The following is a 6,000-nucleotide window of genomic DNA, read 5'->3' as shown; positions in this document are numbered from 1 at the left end:
TTCGGCGGAGACATCACATTGTATGCTACGTTAACGTACACAGCATGATACCTTAGATTATGTGGCAATCATGAGCGGTAGAGGGGTAGTCCGTCTGTTAATTAATACATTGAGAAAAGATGATCAGGCCACATCATTTAAAATGCCTAAAAGAAACGCACATGGTTCTTGTTTTATGCTTTCGACAGAGGTTGTATTATTACGTTCGGGGCAAGCAGCTGCATACATCAGCAATCAATGCAATATAAGGCAAGAAAAGAAATAATCAAAAGGGTGCTATAGAAAATAAATCTGTCTACAAACTTGATTTACTAGAATTTATTATATAAATATATATATATTTCGCAGGACGCCTGCCCAGCTATGGAATCTGCCTCAGTGCCCTCCTTACCCCGTGTATCTGTTTGTGCTCTCAGTGCATCTGCCTACCAGACAGGCTTGACTTGATGAACGAATGCAAAGGGTTAAGAATGACTGTATGACCGTAAACCGAGAGATTTCTGATTAAAATAATAGAGTAATAGCCTATAGAGGGGCAGGAAAATAGCCAGAGTGTAACAAAAAGGTAGTGATTATTACAATGGGGACATTCAGAAGTATTACTGCAATAGGGTGCTGGGGGGGGGGCACCAGTTGGAACAACCCTTCCTTATATCAATGGCTTTTTCCTAATCAGAAAGGTGACAGGTGAGAGATATGGGGGGGGGGTACAGCATGTTGGTCACCGTCCAAACTAGTACAGCAATACATTATATATATATATATAACAAATATATACTACACATTGCTGGAATCTCCTGAATACCTGTGGCATTTTTTTCTCTTCCTGAACAGTTTGAAACTTCCGTCTTCCCCAGATATTTGAAGGACGTAAACATATCGTATCATATTCAACATTTGCCTTACATGTAAAATGTGAGCATTGAGTGCATGCGCGTATTCGTATAGGTTAATTTGTCTTCGGTTTGTGTGTAACCACACACTGCTATAATGTATCTAAAGCACACACACACACCATGTATACATTAAATGTTCCTTGTCCAAACCTCAAGGGCTTGAACCGTTCCCAATGATTCTTTAGACAGACAGAGGAGGGCACTGCAGCTGCTATTCGATGCGCGCCGTCTCCCTCCTGATCTTCTCTTCAATGTAAACCCCAATTTAAAAGATTAACCCAATTTACATTACTGTGCTTAAAAAGGGACAGCCGACAAGTTGCTCTCTAGATGTTGATGAACGGGAACATTCATGTTCCTCGGTAAAGCGTTTTCTGGCCACGGGTGGCTGAGCATTGTGGGAGTTGTTGATTAAGATCTGGGGAGCTACTAGTTGGCTTCACCAGATGTAAATCCTCTATAACTGATACTCATTTAATAAATGAAGGGTAACAATACATTGGGTTGTGTATGTATGCTGGGGGCAACGTGTATAAACTTTGCGGAATGGCTAAGAATGTCACACTGAACGTGAATTTAAATCTTTTTTGCGTACTTTGGTTGGAGACTGAAAATGTGAAGTGGTGGTAAGAAAAACTACATGGAAAAAACCTATTGAAACAAAAAATGGTGTTTTTAAAGTTCAATAAAAAAGTTACTATATGGGATGTGTGATGTCATTTATACCATTTGTAGGCAGGAGGAATTTCAGGCCTGATTTCTCAGTATAGTCTTTGCAGACAGTACACGCGATGAGGAGTACGATGTGCGGCTTATTCACCGAGTTCACCGATTCTGGAGCAGAAAACATTCATTTACCTGAATCCAATTAATTATATCCTGTAGTGCTTGGCATGTCCATGTGGCTACCTAGTACTTTGCCGGATCATCGTGTAGCTCTGGTTACACTTCTCTGGCATTCATTGAGAAGAAGTCTAAATTGTTTGTTAATATTGGATTGTTTACAAATAAAGAAGCAACCTGCAAAGAAAGCATAGCAGATACACTCTGCAACACTTTCGAAACGGTGCGAAAAGCACACATTCTGTTAATTCCCGATCACATCAAGTGAATGTTTTCCGGGACATCAGGTCAGGAGAGCCTCACGGATTTCAGCCATTCCTCTGACCAACTATTGGAGTGCCCCAGGACAATGTCTGAAGAATAACATAGTCCCCAACATTCAGTAGATTGGAGTCATTAGGGAATCGATGTAAAACGGGATGATGAGTTTAGATTAAAGATGACTGGGTACTAAAGTGAACAACCAAATTAGTTATTAGCTTTAAGGATTAGTAAACCAAAAGTTAACAATTACTTTTAAACGATTAGTATTCAAGCACACGGGTTAAATGTAATCCTTATACTTTTTTTTCCCATTTGTACATAATTTGTCTACAATTAACTGTGACTTTTTCATGTGCATCCTACTGGAGCAGAACCTAAGTGTAATAATTCTGGACAGACACACAAACCTCCTGCAGGCCAAGTTCTCCTTACCCCTGTTTGGCAGTGATTTTAACCGTAGGTAACTAAAAAAAACAGATTAATACCGGGGGAAATAAAATTCTCTACCGTAAATCACAGGCCTCATAAGGATGGTGTTAAAGAAAACCCTGTACAATTTTTACTAATTACATCTATCCTATTACATTTTTGGGAGACGATTTACTAAACAAACACATCGAGGCTTTGATGTTTGCACTTTCAGATACTTGCTAGCAAAACGGTGTAAACATTTGTCACTCCAGTGAAACGACGATAACAAAAGAGTAAAGGGAAAATAATCGCTTTGGGGAGAAGAAAATCAATATTTCTGATCAGCCTGTGTTAATGATCAGCTCTATGGCTGTAAAAGCATTAATTAATACGAAGTAGTGCGACTAGACGGAAGAGCGTCAGTAACCATTAAGTCAACGCTAGGCATTAGTCAGATTATTGATATGCCCGTCTTTCCTGTGGAATAAAAACTTAAAAAAGGTACTGCTGGGAAATGCCTCATTCCGCAAATACAAATTTATGGACTGCGCTTCACCGGCATCTCCTTTGATGTCGCTGTTTGTCAATAAACGGTTAATAATAGACGTCCAACAGCATCCAATCCAATCTCACCTACTTTGTGACATACATTCTATCCGGGATCTCTTTACCGAACGATTAATGGCATTCAGAACACATAAACCCCATTTATATCGGTGTGGGATTTTCTGTGCTGTTTTTACATTATTATATATTTTTTAGATCATTTTCCGCTCCCCTACAGACACGCCGCTAATCAAACTGTATGGCTGAATAAGCATTCCCTCCTCATACAGGGGGATCCATCTGCACCTATCAGGGAATCAGAGCTTGGACGAAGACACAACATACTAATAAATATCAATAGAAAGGATGGAAAAAAAGAATGGATAAATAATTAAAAATGTGTCTGGTGTTGCTGAAGAGACGTCAAAACTTTTGTTATGTTAAAAGCCAGCATCAGCTTTCCCTTTAAAATTCATATTTGAATACATTTTGAGACCTGTGCCAAAGCAGCAGATACTCCTATTCCAATATACAGAATCTGATAACACGCGCCACGTTTCTAGAACCCCTTTAATTCTACAATCGTGTTCTTTTATCACATGCCCATTAGTTAACAGTGTCAGGTTAAGCAGAATTTATAGCCCTAAAGACTCCTTTCCCTGTTCATCAGACTTGAATGTGTACAATAAATACATTTAGCATTACAATCCCCGAGCTGGTCTTGGGATAAGCAACACGACGTTATACTACAGGAATATATATTGTACTTCATTTACAACATTCCTCCCTCTGGCACTTGAAGGATTAAAGGACTGAAAAAGTAACTAAAGGGCACAGAAGAAACAAATCAAACCGCAGAGCCAATGAATAACTTAAAAAATAATTGTACATTGAGAGTCGCAAACAAACGTTTCTGACAATGCAAAGGATTGGGAAGTGAAAACTGTTCATCTATGAGCACAGAAAAAAAGATAGTTTAAAGTAAGTGGAATATTCATAATGCATTATATATATTTATATATATATATATATATATATAGTAAAAATATTTTGTTGGAACTAGGCTAGTGGCCTAGAAGCCAGAGGGTAAACGTGCAGCCTGTAGTTATTCTATCACGTCTCGTCTGCTACATAAAAATATCATGATGTAGGATTCGAACGACAAACGGATATGAAATCTTAATTTATAAATCCATTGGGTATAGTAAAAAAATAATCTGTGCACCCCTTTTACAAGTTTCTGACTAGTTCAGGAAAGAATTAAATAAATAGGAGTGTACTTTTCTAACAGACCATCCACCTTTATACAATACAAAGCAGTTCTTAAAGATAGTTAGGTCGGGAATAGGATTTTTGTTTGCCTAGCTGTGCAGCCAAACGCCGATATGATGTACAAACCCCCCGCGGAACGTACACATCTGCTACTGACGGCTTATGGCAATGCCATGCTCTTTAAAGCTAAGTCTTTCGTTACATTCTTCTACACGGATTTAAAAAATATACCTATACAGAATTTGATAGAGGATATCTGATTTCCTTTTAAATATGAAACCTTAGTTATAAAACCATTGTCATTTTTTTCTTTTGCACTCAGGTCCCTAACCATCCACGGCAGTCAAGTCAGGAGGTTTTAAGAAATAATCATAATAAAAAATGACTAAGGAAGAGCTTTCGACAAAAGGCAAGAAACATTCATGAAGCTCAGATAATGCAAACATTTTTAAACTGGATGGAGTCAATACTTTGCTGCCAAATGAAATACTGCGGCAGCTTAATGGTAAACTAGCCAGAGGCAAGCTGGAGCCGAACAAACAGAACGATCTCTCAAACTAGTCAGGTGTAGTTCAGTATACAGACATTTAAGGATTTACATACGTACGGATTCCCTAATATATATATATTCCTATGTCACAGGTACGGTCACTTATTTTGCTGCTACACACAGTCCGACCCTTTATTCTGACATCGCTAAATGCTCTCTGTGAAAAGGCATCTGAGAATCGCACTTGCGTTTAAACAAACGCATATCTCTGGTTCGAGGAGAATACAAACGTGAACACGACGCTGAAAATCCTGCTTACAGAGCAGCTGGCTTTCTGCTTTATTGTTTATCACACGGCAACATGTGATTAATAAACTGGAAGAATCATTGCATTACACCTGGCACAGTTCTGTAATCTACAGATGTCATTTAACACCAGCGCTCGGAGACGCATCCTTCAAAGTGTCCGTAAGAGCAAACGACCTGATCAGTCAACTCAATTAAGCTGTAACTTTGAAATATAAAAACAAATCAATTTGAATGAAACATTGCAACGTCAGTCTAATATAATTATTAATATGGCTTTATATATATATTTTTTTGTTAATGCCACATTTTTTTCCGCTCAATGACATAGCTGAACAGCATGCGTTATATTAACCTGTACCAACCACACCACTATTTTGCCGTATCACTGTGCTTATGCAGCAGTTTTATGACGTGATGCTCCACAACCTCTATTTTGACATTGACAAATACCATAATTATGATTGTAAATCCCTAGCTGGCTACGGTCAACCCTGCTAGGGCCAAAACCAAGCACCTTTAGCCAATTTTGGAGCTACTTGGGGGAGGAGTGACAAAAGGTCATGGCTCAGGACTCTATGACATATCGAGGGGGTATTTAGTAAAGAGCAACACATCAAATGTAGCCCCAGAGCACTTTAAAAAAAAGTAATGTTAATATGCCTGAAAAAGAACTAATAGGCAAATGCCATTGGGTATATTCAAATAGCCATTTAAAAAAAATGCCCGTCTTATGTTGACATCTTTAGATTAGCTGAACGTTTGAGGTGTAATTTTTATTCCCCGTTTTAATGGATGAATATGATGCTTCTCTCTGTAAGCAAAGATTTTCTTTTTTTATTACTATGTTCAATAAAGCAAAATGCAGGTTAATAAGGACTTCCTTAAAGAGGGAGTGAATTGTTTCTCCTTTTTTTAAATAAACCGTATTATTTTACACACACTTACTTTTCAGATGGCTCTTTTCGCCAA

This window comes from Spea bombifrons, chromosome 8 (assembly GCF_027358695.1).
Source record: "Spea bombifrons isolate aSpeBom1 chromosome 8, aSpeBom1.2.pri, whole genome shotgun sequence".
Classification (NCBI taxonomy): Eukaryota; Metazoa; Chordata; class Amphibia; order Anura; family Pelobatidae; genus Spea; species Spea bombifrons.
This window is presented reverse-complemented; position numbering follows the sequence as displayed.